Raw genomic sequence first — 24,135 nt, forward strand, 5'->3', positions numbered from 1 at the left:
GGCAAATACGATCAATACATGAGCCTATGAGGAATGCAACAGAGAGCTTCAAGGCATTATACGAGCTGGCAGCCATTGAACAAGGAGATAAACAAGCCAAAGACGTCATAAGAAAAAGCAGCGGTTCGCAAACATCCCCATGATTAAAGCACAATCCAGACCCTAAGAGAAAAGAAGATGCTGCTGCATTGACGCCAAAATCTAAGCGGAGGAACCCAGAGACGAATGGAACAGGCGTACAGTAGGACACCGGAACGCCGTCGGCCTCTCAAAAGGGAATTCAGGAGGTGGATGCAGCTAAATGGAGGACGGTGACTCAAAACACCAAGCCAAGAGCGGCTAGACCAAGGAGGGTTAGACCTGGCCCGATAGTAATAGAAGCGAAGGGTGAAACCTCCTATGCGGAAATATTAAAGTCGGTGAAATCCGACCCAAACTCGGAGAACTTGACAAAGTATTCTCAAAAATAAAGCGAACGCAAAAGGGTGAAATACTCATCCAGCTCTCAAATTCAGGTGAATAAACCAAGGAGTTCCCCTCAATAAAAGGCAGTACACTAGGGGAGCGAGTGGCGGTACGAGATATTGATGAGATTTCTGCCAAAGAAGAAATTATTAATGCAATCTGCGATCGATTCGATATCGGTGAATCAACCATAGAGATAGTGAACATACGAAAGGCACGCGATTGAACACAGATAGCAGTTTTAAGCCTAACGGAAGCGGAGGTGAACAAGTTAAAGTGGGCTGGATAAACTGTTGGACTTAAAGCACTTAAAACTGCGCCGTCGCGAGTAAGTAATCATGGCCGCTACAACTGTTAGGCTTAAAATTCTAGTTTTGAAAACATACACATGTAAAAGCATAAAGTGAGTGTGTGCTGTTATATGTATATATATATGTATATACGAATATGCATTGTTTTGCTCAGTATAGAAACATCTATGTACATACATTGTCCCAACATATGTATTCATATGTGCATACATATATGTATGTATACCTATGTATATGCCAACGCATGCAGTTTAGATAAGTTTCCTTGCATATGCTAGGAATTTGGAGCTACTCATCCACTGATCAACTGGACAAGCAGGTGGAACACTTGCCGCGATCGTATCAGATGGCCTTCAAAGTGGCTTGCCCAGAAGAAAGACTTTCCTCCCTGGTGGAGCAAGACGCTGACTGACTTGAAAAAGGAGGTTAGAAGGGTTTTTAACTAATGCTACCAAACTGAAACTTTAAAAATTACGGTGTAATTTTGAATGAATACAAAAAAGCCATTATATAAGCGAAACGCAACTCCTGAAAGGAGTACTGCGAGTCCATTGAATCCATGAAGGATTCTGCCAGTCTAAGCAAGGGCCTTTCGAGAGGCCACTCCTGCAGAACTCTTGTAAAAGGGAGGCCGGGAAGTGGGCTGAATCTGCAGAAGTATCTTTGACTATCCTGGTAAATAATCACTTTCCGGAAAATTCTATTACCCCACGTAACATTGTCGACACGAGTCGACAGGCAGGTCTACTCGATGTTTCCCTGGAATCTATCCTGTCAGTTTATAGAATCACGTGGGCAATAAAAAGTCTTTCTCCTTTTAAAGCTCCTGGTTCTGACGATATCTTGCTTGTAATGCTTCAGAAAACAAGTACGTCGGTATCTTGTATCTTGCTTGTAATGCTTCAGAAAACAAGTACGTCGGAAGTTCCTGTCCTGCAAGAAATCTACTTGGCGTGTATCGCTCTTAATCACGTCTCGCAAACTGGAAGTAAACGAGGGTTATTTTCATACCCAAGGCAGGGAGAAGGGGTCCCGCCTCGGTCAAGGAATTTGGGCCTATAAGTCTTGCTTCATTTATCCTAAAGTGTTTCAAAGGTTGATTGATTATCATATCCGAGAGCACATCGAATCCAAATTGTATCGAGCGCAACATGCTTACCTGAAAGGGAAAGTCACGGAATCAGCCTTACACGAGGTCAGTAGAAAAATCTCTGGAAAGCAAACAAGTCACTTTGGCGCCCTTCATAGATTTCAGAAGGTGCTTTTAATAACATCAGGGCGGAGTCAATTGTCACTACATTAGATAGACTAGGGGTGGGAAGACCACGTACATATCCTTCTCTGGATCTGTTAATGCGGTCGCAAGAGAGGCTTAAGTCCCTAGATTCGTTCACAGGGGCTCGTTGCTATTGATGAAGTTCTGATAATGCTAAATAAGGGTGGGGTTAAGATAGTAGCATACGCCGATGACTTAGTCTTGATGGTATCGGGACCGTTTCCCTCTGTACTCGGTCGGTGAGCTACCACTTGCGGTCTCCGAGTCAACTCTGAGAAAACGGGGCCGGTGATATTTACCAGAAAATATAAACCTCCGAACTTTCCACTTCACAAATTAAATAACCACGTTCTCCCGCTTTCATCGAAAGTTAGGTGTCTTGGAGCGATACTTGACTCCAAACTCCATTGGAAACTACACATTGAACATCGGGTAAAGAAGGCCAGTATAGCCTTCTGCTCCTGCGAAGCTATGTTCGGTAAAAAATGGGGACTCAAGCCTCAGGTCGTGCTGTGAATGTACAACGGAGCGGTTTTGCCAATTTTAACCTATGGATGCCTAGTTTGCTTGGAAGCTTTTTGGAAAGTCTATAATATCATTAAGCTGGGGAGGGTGCAAAGGACTGCATCCATTGGCATCGCCGGAGCATGTAAAACTTGCCCCAGTGCTGCCCGAAAGGTCGTTTTGCATTTACTCCCATCGACTTTTCCGTTATTTCCATTGCAGCTCAAAGTGCAATCAGGTTAAAGGAGATTGCCCTCTGGAGGCAATCTGTCAATGGACATGGTAGCCTTTTTGGGCAGATAACGCCGTATTTTTCCGAACTTCAAACAGATCTCTCTATCCGCAAACTAGAGTTTGAGGGTCGCGCAAGGGCAATCTTTCCAAATGACCAGGATTGGATCGAGGGGAAAATCTGCACCGAAGATTGCATCACTGTCTTCACTGATGGAATCGGAGTTTAACAAAGTGCACCATTCGTTTCTTTCTCGTGCTAACCGATGCCAATTGGACACACCAAGTGAAGTCAAGTCCTTCTCCACCTGATCTTTCCAACGTAGAGGAGGCCTTCCTCTTCCTCTACTACCACCAGTTGGTACCGCATGGAATACTTTCAGAGCCAGAGCGTTTGTATCCATTCGGGCGACTTGACCCAGCCAACGTAGCCGTTGGATCTTTATTCGCCGCGCTATGTTTATGTCGTCGTAAAGCTCATACAGCTCATCGTTCCATCGCCTGCGATATTCGCCATTGCCAACGTGCAAAGGTCCAAAAAACTTACACAGAATCTTTCTCTCAAACACTCCAAGCGACGCTTCATCGGATGTTGTCATCGTCCACGCTTCTGCGCCATATGTTTGGACGGGCATAATGAGAACCGTATAAAGTGTTAGTTTTGTTCGTCGAGAGAGGACTTTACTACTCAATTGACTACTTAGTCCTACGTAGCACTTGTTCGCAAAAGAGATTAAACGTTGTATTTCAAGGCAGATTGTTATCGTTGTTAATGCTGGTTCCTAAGTATACCAAGTCTTTTACAACCTCGAAATCATACCTGTCTACGGTGACGTGGGTGCCGTACGCGAGTGCGCCAACTGTTTGTTTGATGACAAGAGGTACTTCGTTTTGTCCTCGTTCACTACCAGACCCATTCCCTTTGTTTCTTTATACAGTTGGAGAAGGCTGAACTAACAGCGCGGGTGTTAAGGCCGATGATGTCAATATCATCGGCATACGCCAACAATTGTACGCTCTTATAAAAAATTGTGCCTGAGCGATTAAGTTCTGCGGCTCGTACGATGCTCTCGAACAACAGGTTAAAGAAGTCACACGATAGCGTGTCACCCTGTCTGAAACCTCATTTGGTATCAAACGACTCGGAGATATCCGTAGTCGACGAAAAGATGGTGTGTGTCGATTTTTCTTTCATGGATCTTTTCTAAGATTTGGCGTATTTTGAATATTAGGACGATGGTATACTTTCCAGGTCTAAAGCCACACTGATAAGGTCCAATCAGTTGATTGATGGTGGGCTTTAGCCTTTCACACAATACGCTCGCTACAACCTTATAGGTAATTGGCAGATATTGCAGGATCGCCCTTCGTAGCCCCTAAGAGGTCCCATGGTTGTTTTGCCCCCGCCAACCCGATGACGACAGGTTTGGAACGTACTCCGAGGACCGATTTTTGGACTTTGATGTCGATGTCAACGGATGTATTTTTGATCACTCTTGAAAAGTAATAAAATACATCTGTAAATTTAATTATATCTATGTGAAATTATATATCAGCACAAACTGAGCGAGCGACCTGGTTTTAATAAGGACTCTTAAATAAAATAAATCAAAGGAGGATGGTTCCGTGTGTCGAAGTCCACACAAGCGAGGAAAGTACCTGATCGGCATTCATTTGGTCATGGTCAGGACGATTCTTCTGCATACCGTCCAAGTAGCTCACAACTTCCAGGCTTTGCCCAAGTATCCTCTGGATAGATTCAGATCTCTCGACTTTGGAACAATGTTTACACCCTGTTGCACAAGGTCGCTAAAATAGTGCATCAGCATTTCCATGTTGTTCCCCTTTTCGATGCCCGATCGCGAGGTCGTAATTCTGCAGTCTTTCGATCCACTGTGAAATTTGTCCTTCCGGATGCTTTAACTAAAGTAACAATCTCAGTGCTGCGGGGTCGGTTTTTAACTGGAATCGGTGACCGTACAAGTATTTATGAAAATGTTTTACGCACTCAACCATTGCTAACAGTTCTCGCAGTAATTCACGTCCGGCTTTCCGAGGACTCTGCTATAGTATGTGATCACTTTTTTTTGCCCACTGATGGTTTGTGACTGTTCTCCACCTATTCCGTATGCGCTAGCATCTGTATCCACAACGAACTTTTCTGCAGCGACCGACGATACGGGATTTCTGTCTTGAACAAGGCACGCTTTTTCGAATTCAATCCTAATACCGTGGAGGTAAGGCGCAGAAGGACTTCTTCCAAAATTTTCAGATGGTACCTACAATTCATTTATTCAGATAGACCAAACACGTTTTCCAATTGAGTCCCCTCAGCACATGATCAATCAGGCATTACATATTCCGAAAGGCATCACAGAAAACTGCCACAACCCAACTGCTGAAGGCTGTCTTCTCACCATCGCAATCCTCAATTATCACCTGCCAGTAACCTCTTTTTAAATCAAGCATGGAAAAACATTCCACTCCGGATAAAGTGTCGAAAGTGTCATCCATTCGTGGTAATGGGTACCTGTCCTTTTGACTTCATTCCGCTTCTTTAATCCACACAAAAACGAGTGCTTCAATCTTTCTTTTAAACTAGCACAGCCGGTGAGCTCCATTTGCTGCAACCAAGTCGTTATGAAATCGAAGATTTTTCTTCCTACTTCCTTTAATTCTTCCCGTTCGTGTTGTGGTCTATCGCAGTTTACTATAGCTTCTACAGCCCTAAATTAACCAATTAAAGCTCCTTTATCCAAAATAACGGGTGACTTGAAATTATTTGGGACCTTCCTGGAATCCTCTTGTCTTTTTCCGTCTTCACTAATGTCCTTCCCACGATTATGTTTGCCGTCGCCTTAGCAGCTTCTATGACCCACGCTTCGCCTCTCAGACAGGCACAGCCTCCTTCCACATTAGCCCATATGACAGCTTCAGATTTTCGGGGAATCCGTTAACGGTGACTTAAAGTTACTTTTCTGGATTGTATACCTGGCTCATATCCGGGCTCAGCGGTGTCTCCATATTCTGACACGACAGAACTCTTTTACCCAAATCCACGAAATCTACGCCAATTATTACTTCATCCGTGATTTCAGCCAGTAAGAATGTGTGAACCACTCACAAATCTCCCATAACGACTTCGCAAGCTACTTTTCTGGAAATCGTAGCTCTCTTATGTAGCTGCCTAGAGCCTATAGCTAACCAGGGGTTCCTCATTAACATTTACCAAACCTGACCGGATGATCGAGTTCGTCGCACCTGTACCCGGAGTAGGCACCTGGGATCGATAATTCAACCATAATCACTCCCATGTCTATATCAGGTGAAGGTCCTGTAGGTTCTGCCTTCTCTTTCATTTTTTTCGTTGACTCCTCCGCTTCTGTCTGGAACGCATCTTCGTCTACATAGACGACCTCTACCTCAATGGTCTCCCGCAGCCGTACTTGTAACCCAGCAGTTAACAAGCCACGCTCTTCTAATTATTTCTTAAAATGGACAAGAGAAGGAGCAGATGCAGTGCCCTAGAGTTCTTTCAAACACATGGAAAACCCAATGTTTTACTTCCACCCTTGACTCAATCACAAATTTACAAATTGCACAACAAATTCGAAGGGAAATGTGCAGCAACCAATTCAGCTGGTACAACAACAACGTTTTGAGTTCAAGTAATGCTGAATGTAAAAAAACAAATTGCAATAAACACATTAATGGATTCAAAAACAAAGATAAAAATATGTTCAAGCCAAAGTGCCTTATAATGCTTCACAAAATCATAGTCCCTGAAGAGCATCCGCATCTTAAAAATCGTCTTCAAATTATTCAATCGTCCCGATTACAACAGCCTTGGCACTTGAAATTTAATTTTGTAATATCTGAACGTCAGTTTTTCGTCTATACGGTGCGCTTATGGAATAAACTACCTTTATGCTCAGAGCTACTAAAGAAATATTGTACTTTAAATATAATACTTTGTACTATTTAATCCGCGTCCTTTTTCTCTACTACACTTCGCTTATATTACTATATCTTTTTCTTCAAATCGTACCCTACATTAATAATGTAATTTACTTTGAATTTAATACATTTTAGGTGTTAAGCTCAAATTGCATCAATTTTAAATTCTTATGCATTATATTGTAATACAATTAGTATCTAACACTGATATACCTTCCTTTTTTACCGCTGGAGCAGTTGTTCACAGGCGAAAAAACGACGTTCGACATCCAAGTTGTATTTTCATCAAAAAACAGCGAGAACTTAGTTCCACATCAATAAAAATATATATAATATATAGGTATGTGATAAATTAATTATTTTTATTTTAAGTTTACAGATAAATTGTTAGTACTTTAAGTAGGTTTAATTAATTTAATAATAAAAAAATGAATTTAAAAAGAAAAATTAAAATACATGAAATTTAAATGGAAGATAAAAACGAAGCGATTGATTCTCTAATGTGTTCTGCGCTGAAGTTGTGGTCTTGAGTATAGTACGTCGGTTCTAGTTGCTCTCGTTGATTTGCGAATTCGAAAATTGTATCGACGTTGAATTTTTGATGTCATTATCTAGGTATATACCAATTCTCTCCCTAAAACTTGCTTTCAAGTCACCAAAAGCATTCTCTACTACTCTCCTAGACTTGGAAAGTTGGTAATTAAAAATCTTTTCGTTGCATCTGGCCGTTGAATGGTAAGGGTAAGGCTTCATTAAAAACTCTGTGAAGTGAAATGCTGAGTCTTTCAGCACAACAACTGGAACATATTTACCATTGGTTTCGTATTCTCGCTGAGAAGAGGGCTTTGAAGAATTTTCTTTAAGGAGGTGGTAGGGTTTAGCGCTAAAAAAAAACACTTTTTTTTTAATTTTTTAGAGAAATATGGCTTAAGATACCCCCCCCGCCCCCCCCCCCCCCCCCCCCCATTATTAAATTTTTTTTTTCATTTTTGTAGTTTTGGTGGCAAAAAAACGTAAAACGAGCATTTTTGGCGAAAAATTTCGCCATATTTGTAAGTGAAAAACAACCTTAAAAAAAAAAAAATAAAAAACCCCAACATTTATATATGTACATAAACCTATACCTATGAAAAATTAAGGTGAGTATTTGCATTGTATACAATACTAGCAAACCCCGCCCGCTTCGCTGGGCACACTAAAATAGAATAGATATGGTTTAGAACAGAAAAGATATGGTTTTCATATTATTTATTTCTTTATTCTTTATTCAAGCGCTTTGGCATAAACAATATTTTTTGTTTTTCTATTCGTTTTTGAGTAAATATATAATGCTGTTGGCTTCCCAACACGTGAACAGCCAACGTATAGTTGACAATGGGTGAATACTGGTTCTTCTAAATTCATCCCGCATATTTCTAAAGTTTGCCCTTGTAATTTATTGATAGTTATTGCAAATGCTAAACGAATGGGCAGTTGCAAACGCTTGAATTCAAATGGCAATTCAGTTGGAATCATTGGAATTTTCGGTATTAGAACGTCTTTATTCTTGAATTTGCCAATTAAAATAATTGCTTCGATAACATTATTCATCAATCGTTTGACTACAAGTCTAGTTCCGTTACATAGCAGCTTTGTTCAAATTGATGTCTCTTGGTCGATTTGATCTGGACCGTGCCATTCGTTGCCGATTTGTTTCATTTTCTTCTTGACGCTCTTCTGATGTCGCGTTATTCCGAGCATTTCTCATGCGCCTGTTATTATTTGTCGAGCGACCAATATGAATACGCGATTGTCTTGGCATTTGTACTGTAATAAACATTATTGTAATTATGGTATTCTGAAAGTTTGTGGATTATATTTTTTGTTTTTTTATTTTTTTTTTATCATTTGATTCACTGATGGTGCAACGTAGTTTATCGCATATGAACCGAAAAAATAAATCCACTAAATTTGATGAAAACTTACATTAATTAATTCCAATTTACCACTTAAAAATTCCTAAATGTATAAGAAAAATATAAGCACGTGAGCGATTGTTAATTGAAAAAATAATAAATTTCTTTTTTGTTTTTGACGATTGTTTCTTAGTTATTCATTTGCGTTGATTTGAAATTTTAAAAAAATCTTCTTTTTTCATGATCACCAAGTAAATTTATTAACAATGTGTGTAAGTTTGGTTTAATTCGGCGCAAAGACACGGCGGGTCCACGTTTTGGCATATATTTCGAGACACTAGTCATCAATAGGTATGAAAATTACCCCGTATTAAAGCACTTATTGACAGCTTTCATTTGATGCCCATATTGTACATACACAACCAAAGGTTACCCGGGTCCACGTTTTGACCTATATCTCGAGACCCAGTCACGGAGCGGCATGAAAAATACTCTGTACTAAAGCATTCACCAACAGCTTCAATTTGATATCCATATTGTACAAACACATTCTAGGTTCCACGTTTTGGTCTCTATCTCGAGACCCTAGTCACGGAGCGGTATGAAAAATACTCTGTACTAAAGCATTCACCAACAGCTTCCATTTGATATCCATATTGTACAAACACATTCTAGGCTCCACGTTTTGGTCTCTATCTCGAGACCCCAGTCACGGAGCGGCATGAAAAATACTCTGTACTAAAGCATTCACCAACAGCTTCAATTTGATATCCATATTGTACAAACACATTCTAGGGTCCACCTGTTGGTCTCTATCTCGAGACCCCAGTCACGGAGCGGCATGAAAAATACTCTGTACTAAAGCATTCACCAACAGCTTCAATTTGATATCCATATTGTACAAACACATTCTAGGGTCCACGTGTTGGTCTCTATCTCGAGACCCTAGTAACGGAGCGGCATGAAAAATACTCTGCACTAAAGCATTCACCAACAGCTTCAATTTGATATCCATATTGTACAAACGCATTCTAGGGTCCACGTGTTGGTCTCTATCTCGAGGGCCTAGTCACGGAGCGGCATGAAAAATATTCTGCACTAAAGCATTCACCAACAGCTTCAATTTGATATCCATATTGTACAAACGCATTCTAGGGTCCACGTGTTGGTCTCTATCTCGAGGGCCTAGTCACGGAGCGGCATGAAAAATACTCTGAACTAAAGCATTCACCAACAGCTTCCATCTGATAGCCATATTGTACATACACATCCGAAGGTTACCCGGGTCCACGTTTTGACCTATATCTCGAGCCCTATCCACCAATAGGCATCCAAACTATACGTAAACCATCTTCAATACCTACTTAACAATGTGCGTAAGTTTGGTTTAATTCGGTGTAAAGACACGGCCGGTTAGCGAACACACACAAAAAGTTGACTTTATTTTATCTAAGTTAAGCAAGTCATATTGCTTATAAAATAAAACAAAACTTTGTTTGAATTAAATACATAGGAACTTTATTTACTTTATTTTTTTAAGTTGACTCTGCAACTTCTGCAACGTTACAAGAACTGAACTTCGACAGGCGATGATACCGCCTTTTATACCCTCGCGATCACCTGTAAGTGTTGTTGCGCGAAAAAGGCCGCTTGGACTCTACCGCTAGCATTGTGTTGTTGCATGCGCATGACAAGTGGTACCGCTGGCCTGCCTACCAAGCATGTCAACGATGTGTTGCTATGCAATCGGTGGTTCACTCAAGCAGGCAAGCACCGTTGTGTTATGTGCTACCTACCCAACACGACGCTGCTAGGGCAGGCGCAATGCATTGTTGTCATGCAGTTGATCTGCATGCTAGGCTCACGCATGTTGTGTTGCTATGCAGTCGGTGGTTAGTTGGGCCAGACAACAATTGTTGTGTTTTGGTCTGCCTGCCTAACATCCTGTTGCCAAGCCAAGCGCAAGCAGTGATCACTGTTTGTTGTTATGCAGCGGGTTTGTTTTGTGAAGCCAGGCGAGAGTCTTTCTATTTGCGCTGCCTGCCCGGCATTCTGTTGCTAAGGTGAGCGCAGGTAGTGATCGTCATGCTTGTTGGTGTTGGGCTGCATCGACTGAGCTTAGATGTCAGCACTGGGGTGATAGAAAGAGCGGTAGGGTATTTGAGGTTTTGCAACGAAATGCTGTTGCTTTCGTAGGTTTCGGTATCATGCCTTAACTCCTCCCCTTCTTAAGTTCGGAGCGTCCCTGATCCGACAAAATAATAAATACATATGTATGTTAGGCTAAATCTAAAGCTTACAACTATTTCTTAGGCTATTTTTGTAAGTAAGCCTTTTGTAAGCCTTTTTCGGCCTTTTGGAAAATTACAATTTTAATTTCAATTAGAAAAAAGTCTTTCATTTTTGGTTGATATTTTTGGAATTTTTATGATAACAAAATGAGTTTAACATTACAACTTTTTTAACTAAATAACATATACTCCATATAAATGTCTTGAAAAAAATAAAGAGTTGTTATAATTAGCTTTTTCTTCTAAACAATTCAAAATTCTAATTAACTTCTCAAAAAGATTATGCGTTCCATTTGCTTATTCGCGTTGTTCTTATGCTTATTTTTTTGCTTTACACTAAATAGAAAAAATTACTTTTGAGAAAAAAGCATAAATGAAAATGTTACAATTTTAGTTTTTTGGTTTTTTTTTTATTACTAAATAATTTATTTTCGAACAACAATATTTTACTATAATTAGCTTCTCTTTTTTTTTAAGCAATTCAAAATTTGATCTTTAATTATAGTACCCAAAGTTTACACATTCGTGGTGCTTTTATAGTTATTTTTTGTTTTATAAAATAAAATTACGTTTGAGAAAAAAAAAATATGTGAAAATGTTTAAATTTTCGTGTTAAGGTTTTTTTTTTTTTACAAAATAATTTTTTTGGACAAAAATATTTTATCATAATTAATAATTTTTGGGTCAGGTAGATGATCGTAACAAAATGTGTTTAAAGAGTTTATGTATTTCGTATGCATATGTACGACTTTTTCTTATTAAACATCTTTATTTCATTTACGAATTTTAACAATAAGAAAAATCTTTGCTTTCCGAAAAGAGTAGAATTTACAGAAAAAATTTTTTATTTAATAATTAATCTTGGACAATAAGACTAAATAGTTTTATATTTTAACAACTTTATGTTTTGAAAAATTATGATGGGGAAATTATAATTACCGTATACATATGTACGTTTCTTTTTTGTAATTATTTCCTTCGTATTTTTTTTATTTGTACATTGATGTAATGGACGTACACCTTATTTAATTTATTTCCTAAACGCTTATTACGACGAACATATACTTTTTCGCCTTCCTGATAGGTTTTTTGACTATTATTAGATTTTTTAACAATACTGTCTTGTGCAGCAGTAAGTGCTGCTTTTACTGATTCAAGGTGATCTTTAGTAAAATGATTAATAATATCTAAAGGTTTTGCATTTACAGTAGAATGTATGGAGTTATTATATTTATATGTGGCAAGTAGAATTAGTTCTTGGGTATCTGTAATATTTTGTTCGGCTTTTAAGCATCTAGCGATTTCTGTAAGCGTTGAATGCGCTCTTTCGATTTGGCCATTACTGTTACTGTGTAAGGCTGGTATGAAAAATTGCTCAATATTAAAATGATATTTTAACATATTGTGTTAGACTGAAGGGATTTTTCATTGTCCGACACAATTGTTTTAGTTTTTTTGAACTTATTTAGAACTATTAATAAAGCGGTTTTGATATCATTCGTTGATCTGGATTCAATTGGAATGGTAATGGTAAATTTGGAAAATTTGTCTATGTCTTGTGTTAGACTGAAGGGATTTTTCATTGTCCGACACAATTGTTTTAGTTTTTTTGAACTTATTTAGAACTATTAATAAAGCGGTTTTGATATCATTCGTTGATCTGGATTCAATTGGAATGGTAATGGTAAATTTGGAAAATTTGTCTATGCAGGTAAAAAAGTGAAATTTCTCAACAGAGAATATATCCACACGGAGGATCTGACCGGGATATTCTGGAATTGGTGTTTGCCCTATATTGGTTTTTGATGGGTGTCTATTATATTTATTTTCCAAGCATGTTTTACAATTTTTAGCTATTGTTGTTAAAGTTTTCTTAATATCTGGGAAAAAATATTCGGATAGCAACTGCTTATAGTTCTCTAGGATTGAACGATGGGCTCTGTTATGCTCCATAGTAGCAGCTTCAATTTGATCTTCTCTTTTTATTAGGTCTATTACCAATTTTTCCGTATGGATAAATCTTACTCCTGGGAAATTGGACAAGAGAAGAGACTGAACTCTAGCTAAGGTTTCGAGGTCGCAACAGATTCCATTAACTACATTTGGGTTGACTTTTTCCCGGATAGTTTGTAAAAGATACTCCGCAGTTTTAAAATGTACGGTATGCCTAAGTAGTTTTTGAAATAAATTTTTGGTAGATTTGCTGTTAAATTCGGATGGTAATAGGACTAATTGAGCTTTAAATTGGTTTACAGGATTTTTAATGGTTTTAATCGTATTCGAAAGGGAAATTATACTATGAGCAGTATCATCTGAGTCATCAAGGTTGTGAATATATTGTCGAGAAAGTGCGTCAGCTACTTTGTTTTCTTTGCCGGGTTTGTAAAAATATTTCGGTGCGAAAGAATTTATGAATGCAGTCCATCTTTTAATTTTGGAATTTGGATTTTAATCTGACATAGCGAATGTAAGGGGATGATGATCAGTGAAAATATGTATATTTTTAATACCGTATAGGTAATGTCTTAACTTTTGGAATGCCCAAACTATCGCTAAGAGTTCGCGTTCGTTTGTAGCATAATTCTCTTCAGCCTTAGACAACGTGCGAGATATCATGGTTATGGGTTTGCCGTTTTGGGAAAGTACGGCTCCTAGGGCTACGGATGAGGCGTCCGTTGTTATCTCAAATGGCTTAGAGTAGTCTGGATGTTGAAGAAGGACATCTTCCGAAGCCAGAATAGATTTTAATTTATTGAAGGCCTTGACTGCTTCATCATCAAGGGAAATATTCACTTTTTTGGACTGACGACTGCTAACGTGGCCATTGTCGCCTCTTAAATATTTCGTGAGAGGTTTTGAAATATGCGCATAGTCCTTAATAAACCTACGGTAATAACCGGAAAGACCCGAAAAGGACCGCAAAGATCTTAACGACTTTGGCTGTTGGTAACTAAGGATAGCTTCTACTTTGCTAGGACATGTTTGGATTCCTTTATGAGAGACTGTGAAACCTAAAAACTCGACCTCACTTTTAAAAAATTTCGATTTTTCTAACGATACCCGCATTCCTGCTTGCTCAATTTTTTTCAATATAGAGTCAACGTGCTTAAAATGTGACTTTTCATCAGGTGAAAAAATGATGATATCATCAACGTAAACGTGACATATTTTCCCAATGTCGTCGCGCAATATATCATCGATTGCTCTTTGAAATATGCTCGGTGCATTTTTCAAGCCAAAGGGCAAACGACAAAACTCATATTTGCCGTTGTTTACGCTGAATGCAGTTTTGCACCTATCTTGCTCTAGAAGACAAATTTGGTGAAACCCGGACTTAAGGTCTAGAGTTATGAATAGTTTGGACTTGCCTAAATTTGAAAGTATCACTGTGGTATCGGGAATGGGATATTTGTCGGAAGTAGTATGCTCATTTAGCTTCCGGAAATCGATAACCATTCTTAAATTTGGATTTCCGTCGTCATCTAAACCTTTCTTTGAGACTACATGGACAGGTGAGTTGTAGGGTGAATAGGACTTTCTTATTATGCCGTCTTTAAGCAGAGATTCTATTTCATTATTAACAAAATTTCCTACTGATATTGGGTATGGGTAGCTTCTTGAGTAAATTGGCCTATCAATTAATGTGTCTATTGTTGCTATAACATTTGTATTATATGGGAGAGCTCTATCGGGATTTGCAAATGCATTAAAATTACGTTGCTTTAATTCTTCGATACTACAGGGTACATCAATTGGTTTAGTTTGGGCCGTGTTAACTTGTTGGCACTGAAAAAAGTTAAGCTTCTCTTTTCCGTTTTTGTGGAAAATGAGGCCAACCTTAGTGTCAATTTTTGCCTCGATACCTTTCAACAAATCATACCCAATGATTCCATCGAAAGTATCTAGTTGTGGAAGTATAAAAAAAGTAGCAGTAGATCCTAAAATATTTACTTTGCATTTCTCAGAGATTTTATTCACGCCATTTATGGATCTTAGTTGAAAGGGATATTTTATTTGAGTTATACCTTTCAAAAAACTATGTCTTTTAATGTAATTTTTTGATGTTCCTGTATCTATTAAAATTTTAAGAACTTGTCCATTTGGTAAGGTTCGGGTAATAAAGGGCAAGTTCGACATTAGCCTAAAAAATTGACCTCATCTGATAACTCGGTGTCTCCCATTTCGGAGTACGGTGGTTCGTTTAAAAAGGGGTCCTCATATTCGTCCATTTCGGTAGAATATGGCTCGTTTCCCATAGCGTTGATACGCTGGAGTTTTTGAATGGGCGCTTGAGTGGTGGTGTTATTTGTACGGGTGTAAGGTCTCTTATATTGTTGTTGTTGTTGCCGTTGCAAGGGTGTTTGAGTGGGGGTGTAATTAGTATGAGGTATCCTATACTCTTGTTGTGGTTGGAAAAAATTATTGGCTTGTTGCCGTGACCGCTATTTCCCTGTTGGAATATTTGTTGACGGTTGAATCGGTCGGAGGGATTAGTTCGAGTTTGGGGGATTTGTCTAAGTAGAGAGGTTCCCCGATCTACTTCCATAGGGACAGGATATTGCGCTGGACTGTTAGCTCGATTCGGTTGCGGCACAGTGTTAAACAATGGAGCGCTCTGGAAAGCTTGTGGCAATATGCTGAGGCATATGTATGTGCAAACTCATACCTTTCGCGATTATGTTGCAGCTCCTGCGCTGCAGCAAGTGCACTGGGAAGATCCGGCGGGTTCGCTGAAAAAAGGGTATCGCAGAGTGGGCGTTTAAGGCCAGAAATGAAAACTCTTAAAGCATTTTCCCTAGCCTTAGCATTAAATGCATGAACGAGTTGCTCATTGCTGCTATAGGTCATTATATTTTTATTTAAAATCAATGTTAGTTGCCTATCAACTGCATCATAATATCCATTAATAGACATTTTTCCCTGCCTGAGGGTGTTTAGTTGGTTCTCTAATATGTGGAGTGGTCGTTTATCTGCATAAAGTTGATCTAATTTACTTACAATAGCTTTAAAGTTTAATGGTGTGTTAAAAGCGCTAAGATTTTCATTAGCTGCTGAGGTTATTTTGTTACGCAAAATACCCATGGCAATATAATATGGCTCTGAGCCCTCGGTATAATAGCTTATCGCGAACCTAGCTGCTTCTCTCCAAGCTGGGTATTCTGAAATTTTACCCCTAAATTCCGGTAGAGACTTTATCAAATTAAGGTCCGTGTGAGTACTTTGCACACCTTGGACAATAGTAACGGGCTTAAGAACTTCTATTTTTTTGGGTAAAATACTTTGAAACTCTCGTTTTAGCTCTGCTAATTGTTCCCTAAAATTCTGCTCAACCACTTCTACTGTCGACTCTAACAGACTAGCCACTGCAGTTCTATCCATTTTTAATGTTAATTTATTATTTATAATTTTATTTTCAATAATACAAAATATTTTTTTTTTAAGCAAACGACCTACTCTAATTATGTTTTTTTTTTATTACAATACTTACTAAACTTCTGATAGCCAAGATTTTGTTGAGTGGTGTTTTCCTTTAAACTATACTTTCTATCTGCTCTGATGTTTGTGAGTTCTAGTGAGTTTTCATTCTCATGAGTGCACAAAAATTACATGTAAATATTTTTTTATTTGTTTTTACTTATTTCCATTACTTTGTCTCTTAATAAACGTATGCGTGTATGTATGTATTTGTAAGTTTTATTTTTTATTTATATTTTTATTTTTAATTTTATTTTAATTTTTACTTTTTCCTCCTATTTTTCCTCTTATTTTTATATTTTCTTAATATAATACTTACTCATCAGTTCCCCGTAGTTGGGAGAATTACAGAATTATTTTTTTAGCTTTGAGTTTTCACACAATTACCGGCAATCGCTTCACAATAATGCTGATTTGTATAATATTTTCTTGCCTGCCTTTTGCCGCTTCGTCTTGCTGTGATTTTTATTTAATTTGATTTGTTTTTGCTGCTATTTTTTGCTTCAACATCTGTCATTGTTTGCTGTTTGGGTATCGCATTTATCATTTATCATATTTTTGCCTTCGTTTCTGAATGCTGTCTTCAAGCACTCGCATCTGTTCCCATCACTTGAGGAAAGTTTTTTTGTTTTTTCAAGCAGGTGATCACTGTTTGTTGTTATGCAGCGGGTTTGTTTTGTGAAGCCAGGCGAGAGTCTTTCTATTTGCGCTGCCTGCCCGGCATTCTGTTGCTAAGGTGAGCGCAGGTAGTGATCGTCATGCTTGTTGGTGTTGGGCTGCATCGACTGAGCTTAGATGTCAGCACTGCGGTGATAGAAAGAGCGGTTTTGCTTTCGTAGGTTTCGGTATCATGCCTTAACTTATATAAGATATAAAAATTAAGCCGAAAAAAGTGTGCATTTGTCTCCGGTAATCTCAGCAACGCGTGTAAGGAAAACAATGAAAGTTTCACACATTGTTGGTGTTTCTTTGGCAAAGGTTTCTGTGAAGTTTGGTTGAAATCCGAGAACGCGTGTGTGTGCGGTGCGTCGGTTAAGTGAGTGTGTTTTTGCTATTTGCCGCACGTATTTTTTGTACCGCACATAGCATTCATTAGAATTGAATACATTTTGGTCATGTGTGTCTGGGCCGATTATTATGAAAATTGGTATATATATATATTTTCACACGGTGAAGGTTAGTATAATATGCTTATTGATTCCACTCGCCACCAGGTGGCGCTGCCGAAGGCCAAAACGAGGACCCGGGTAACCCTAGGATGTGTTTTTACATTGTGGGTATCAAATCAAAGCTACTGATGAGTGCTTTAATACAGAGTATTTTTTAGATCTCTGAGTGACCAGGGTCTCGAGATATAGCCGAAAAGGTGGGCCAAGGTACCTTTGGATGTGTTTGTACAATATGGGTATCAGATGGAAGCTGTTGATGAAAGCTTTTAAGTGAAGTAATTTTTACTGCCCATTTCTGAAAAAAGAAAGGAGATGGAGCTGGAGATGGAAGAGGAAAAGGAATAGCTACAGGAGGAGGAAGAGAAAGAGGAAGAAGACCACTTATTATTAAAAATTAAAAAAAAAATTCTAAAAAAATTTTAAAATGCTACATATACGCTTATTATATAATATAAACGTTAATCTGAAGTCAGTTATAGTGAAAAATTCATTGTATCATTGCCGGCGTGATTGGTGATCGTTTCCTTAATTTTTTTGCAGAAAGGTTATGCTAATATGAGATATTACCTATATCATTCATATATTTACGTATTACCTGTGTACTCACAAATATACAGTTGAAGCAAATATGTATATGTTAGTTTTTTTACTTCGCCTGGAAAAGTTTTTATAAATTTAAGAAGAGTAAATAGAACTTATTTTATATCAGACTTCACGCAAAAAAGCCATTTGCACCTGAACACATAGCTGGGTTAAAGCGGGGGGGAATAGAACAGTTCTCTTCTCCTTCTCCGCTTTTTCGCACACGTAATTGTATGGGATGAGTGCACGATGTCACATAAAAAGTCACTGGAAGCGCGTGATAGGACATTACGAGATTTACGTAGTAAAAATGAAATGTTTGGTCGTGCCTTAGTGCTGCTGGCAGGTGATTTTAGACAAACACTGCCTGTTATTCCTCGAGCAACTGTAGCAGATGAATTGGTTGCATGTTTGAAATCATCATATTTGTGGAGAAATGTTCAAACACTCAAACTAACTACAAATGTACATGTTCTAATGCAAAATGATCCATCAGCTGCTGAATTTTCACAGCAATTATTGGATATTGGAAATGGCAAAGTTCCTGTCGATAATTTAACTGGCTTAATAACTTTACAACCAAACTTTTGTCAAATAAGTCAAACGAAAGAACAGTTAATTCAAAGTATTTTCCCAAATTTGCCTCAAAATTACAAAAGACATGATTGGCTTAGTGAACGAGCCATCATGGCTGGCAAAAATAAAGATGTGAATGTGCGGCTATTTTGGCTAACATACCAAGTCCAGAACAAATATATCGATCCGTTGACACTGTTACAAATCAAGATGATATTGTAAATTATTCCACTGAATTTTTGATTTCCCTTGATTTACCTGGATTACCGCCACACATGCTAAACTTGAAAATAGGAGCACCGATTATTATGTTGAGAAACATAAATCAACCACGAGAGATTGATTAATAGTAATGAAAGAAGTTTTGAATAGTAGTAGCAATTAAAAAACGTTTGATGTGATTTACTTTATTACTTTTTTTATTGTAATGCTCTTCGGTGTACAATATTCTTTGTTTTTCCATGCGTTGCTGAATAAATGAACAATACCGATGGCTTACCAACTCTTGAGCATGAAACATAAAGTTGGCCATGAGAAAAACATGGGTATTCTAAATCAATACCACAAATTGATAAAGTTTGGCCTTGTGACTTATTAATAGTAATCGCGAATGAAAGGCGAACAGGAAATTGAAGACGTTTGAATTTAAACGGCATATCCGATGGTATCATTGGTATTCGCGGTATTAAAACGTCTTCACCAGAGTATTTTCCATTCAAAATTGTTGCTTCAATGACGTTATTCATCAATCTCTTAACTGTTAATCGAGTGCCATTACATAGTCGTGGTTGATTTATGTTTCTCAACATAATAATCGGTGCTCCTATTTTCAAGTTTAGCATGTGTGGCGGTAATCCAGGTAAATCAAGGGAAATCAAAAATTCAGTGGAATAATTTACAATATCATCTTGTAACAGTGTCAACGGATCGATATATTTGTTCTGGACTTGGTATGTTAGCCAAAATAGCCGCACATTCACATCTTTATTTTTGCCAGCCATGATGGCTCGTTCACTAAGCCAATCATGTCTTTTGTAATTTTGAGGCAAATTTGGGAAAATACTTTGAATTAACTGTTCTTTCGTTTGACTTATTTGACAAAAGTTTGGTTGTAAAGTTATTAAGCCAGTTAAATTATCGACAGGAACTTTGCCATTTCCAATATCCAATAATTGCTGTGAAAATTCAGCAGCTGATGGATCATTTTGCATTAGAACATGTACATTTGTAGTCAGTTTGAGTGTTTGAACATTTCTCCACAAATATGATGATTTCAAACATGCAACCAATTCATCTGCTACAGTTGCTCGAGGAATAACAGGCAGTGTTTGTCTAAAATCACCTGCCAGCAGCACTAAGGCACGACCAAACATTTCATTTTTACTACGTAAATCTCGTAATGTCCTATCACGCGCTTCCAGTGACTTTTTATGTGACATCGTGCACTCATCCCATACAATTACGTGTGCGAAAAAGCGGAGAAGGAGAAGAGAACTGTTCTATTCCCCCCCGCTTTAACCCAGCTATGTGTTCAGGTGCAAATGGCTTTTTTGCGTGAAGTCTGATATAAAATAAGTTCTATTTACTCTTCTTAAATTTATATAAACTTTTCCAGGCGAAGTAAAAAAACTGACATATACATATTTGCTTCAACCGTATATTTGTGAGTACACAGGTAATACGTAAATATATGAATGATATAGGTAATATCTCATATTAGCATAACCTTTCTGCAAAAAAATTAAGGAAACGATCACCAATCACGCCGGCAATGATACAATGAATTTTTCACTATAACTGACTTCAGATTAACGTTTATATTATATAATAAGCGTATATGTAGCATTTTAAAATTTTTTTAGATTTTTTTTTTTAATTTTTAATAATAAGTGGTCTTCTTCCTCTTTCTCTTCCTCCTCCTGTAGCTATTCCTTTTCCTCTTCCATCTCCAGCTCCATCTCCTTTCTTTTTTCAGAAATGGGCAGTAAAAATTACTTCACTTAAAAGCTTTCATCAACAGCTTCCATCTGATACCCATATTGTACAAACACATCCAAGGGTACCTTGGCCCACCTTTTCGGCTATATCTCGAGACCCTGGTCACTCAGAGATCTAAAAAATACTCTGTATTAAAGCACTCATCAGTAGCTTTGATTTGATACCCACAATGTAAAAACACATCCTAGGGTTACCCGGGTCCTCGTTTTGGCCTTCGGCAGCGCCACCTGGTGGCGAGTGGAATAAATAAGCATATTATATTAACCTTCACCGTGGGAAAATATATATATATACCAATTTTCATAATAATCGGCCCAGACACACACGACCAAAATGTATTCAATTCTAATGAATGCTATGTGCGGTACAAAAAATACGTGCGGCAAATAGCAAAAACACACTCACTTAACCGACGCACCGCACACACACGCGTTCTCGGATTTCAACCAAACTTCACAGAAACCTTTGCCAAAGAAACACCAACAATGTGTGAAACTTTCATTGTTTTCCTTACACGCGTTGCTGAGATTACCAGAGACAAATGCACACTTTTTTCGGCTTAATTTTTATATATATAGATAAACAGTTCACCTGCAGTCAACGAAGGCTAGTAAAACGATTGAGTACCAACCCTTGTAGTTATAATAGTCTACAGCATCAGTGCCTGAAGGTTTATTTAAATATGTTAATTAAACTTATATGGGATCTTAGAGCATTAATTAAAATATACACACCTACCGACAGCACCCAAACATTGTGGAAATCCAATTTTCTCAAAATCCTTAACGCACTCTTCAATTTTCTCTTGGGTAAGAAATCTGCTGGATAAATACATACTTAGGAGCGAGTTTTTCCCAGACCGCTGAACAAAAATCCTGTAAAATATTGCATACGCTTCATTTTGATACTACGAACAGTATGCCGATCGTCCTGTATTCATGTGGCATGCACAGACGAAATAAACACATGTCAGGCGCTGACTGATCTTCACTGCAGGAATATGGTTACTCTACGGGTTTTCCAAACAGGGGTGTTGTTTTGATATTCACAGAAAAATGCTATTTTTTAATATAAATGATCGGATGTTTATTTCATTAAAAAAATGAAGGTATGCCGATAATAGTGGAAAATAACATGTGGCTATTATTATTATTAGAAGGCCATTACGCACTGCGACCAGAGCTGATCTATTGTGAAAGGCCTATTTTGTAGCCCTAGAGTTTAAGGCTTTTTAGAAATTTTAGCACAGTTTTGGGTTTGTTGTTCCAAAGATTGCATGGAGATACTACGATACCACCAAGGTGGTGAAGTCTTTGTCTGCCCAACGCAGGACATTCACAAAGCACATGTTCTGAGCTTTCTATGTCCATTTCGCAAAAACGGCAGACATTGGTCTCGGATAGACCAATATTGCTTAGATGGTACCTCAGGCTGCAGTGACCTGTAAGGTATCCGGTTAAAAGACGCAGATCTACTCTGTTTAGTGAGAGAAGTTTGTCAGATATTCCTTTGTTGGGACTTAGGAATAGTTTGGCTTGACGCTGACCGGCACAGTTTAGCCAGTGTGCGGCAAGTTTTCTTTCCTCCCATTTCCTAAGGAATTCATTAATGTGGCCTTTTGTCAGTCCACAGAAAGGCTCAGGACCAGTAAGTTGCATATTTGCTCCTTGTTTTGCAAGGTCGTCAGCCATTTCATTTCCCTCATGTCCTTCATGTCCCGGAATCCAACATAGTGTTACTGTGTTGAGGTTTCCTAACGTGTTTAGGAGGTTTAGGCAATCGTTTACCAATTTAGAGGTGATGGTTGTTGATAGAAGGGCTTTTAAAGCCGCTTGGCTATCTGAAAGTATGTAGATGTGAGTGCCTCTCATTTTCCTTCTAAGGCATTCTCTCACACATATTTCAATGGCATGTATTTCTGCCTGGAATATTGTTGGGTAGGATCCCATCGGAATCGATTTTTTGAGTTTGGGCCCATTGATTCCTGCCCCTGTCCTACCATTTTCCAATTTGGACCCATCAGTAAACCATAGCTGGGAGCCAGGTTTGAAAGTGATAGAGTTAGTTCTCCAGTCTGTTCGTTCATTGATTATAACTTGGAAGTTCCTGAAGAGTATTGGTTTGGGTGATAGTATATCATCCCTATGAAGAATGGGACTATGTAGGAAGTCTTCTAAGATCTTTAAATGTCCTTTCATATCCCCACTTTTAAGTTCAGATATACCTCTTAGTCTTAAGGCACTCAAGCGAGCTTCCCTTTCAATTAGAATTGGAAGCGGTGGTATGTTCAGGAGCACACCCAATGCATCCGTGGGACATGTTTTCATAGCCCCTGTAATACCAACACATACCAGGCGATGCAGTTTGCTTAATTCGTTTGCCGCCTTTCTTTGCTTGACCTTGGGCCACCATGCTAAGGATGCATAAGTGACTATGGGTTTTACAACTGTGGTGAATGTCCAGAAGGTCATTCTAGGGTTTAGTCCCCATGTCTTACCAAAAAGCCTTGTACAGGCAAAGAATGCCCTTGTGGCTTTTGAAGTAACTCTCTCAATATGGGAGTTCCACGTAAGCGTTTTGTCAAGACTAACGCCAAGATAGTTCGCTTCTGTCGAGAGTTCAAGTGTTGTTCTATTAAGGGTCGGACATTTGACATTTATGTTCCTTCTCCTAGTAAACGGTACAAGTGTTGTTTCGGATGGGTTGATGGAGAGCCCTTTTTCCGTGCACCATTTATTTATTATTGTAAGGGCTTGCTGCATGCGTTCCGAAATGGTTTCCTCATGCCAGCCTAATACATAAACTACTAGGTCATCAGCGTAACCCTGAGTGTGAAATCCTAGGTTATTCAGTTTGTGGAGAAGTTCATCTATGACTAGAGTCCACAGAAGAGGAGAAAGTACGCCACCTTGAGGGCAACCTCTTGTGGCTTTAATAGATTTGATTGTTCCTCCTAGTTCGGTGCTGATCGTCCTAGATTTCAGCATGAATATTATCCATCTAGTGATGGGTTCAGGTACCTCCTTTAGATATAGGGCATTATAGATTGCCTCATAGGAGGTGTTATCAAAAGCTCCTGATATGTCAATAAATGCACATAGAGCTATCTGTTTGGACTCAATAGCCTTTTCAATAACTGTTACCAGGCTGTGTATTGCAGTCTCAGTGGATTTTCCCTGTTGATAGGCAAATTGAAGTCGATGCAGTGGGAATTTAGCTAGATTGTATTCCCTAATATACTGATCAAATATCTTTTCCATTGTTTTGAGGAAAAATGAGCTGAGACTAATTGGTCTGTATGATTTAGGCAATTGTTCGGGTTTTTCCCCTACCTTTGGAATAAATACACCCTTAACCTCAGCCCATTTCGTAGGCAAATATCCTAGCAGTAAGCTTGCTTTGTAT

This window comes from Anastrepha obliqua, chromosome 6, assembly GCF_027943255.1.
Source record: "Anastrepha obliqua isolate idAnaObli1 chromosome 6, idAnaObli1_1.0, whole genome shotgun sequence".
NCBI classification, from domain to species: domain Eukaryota; kingdom Metazoa; phylum Arthropoda; class Insecta; order Diptera; family Tephritidae; genus Anastrepha; species Anastrepha obliqua.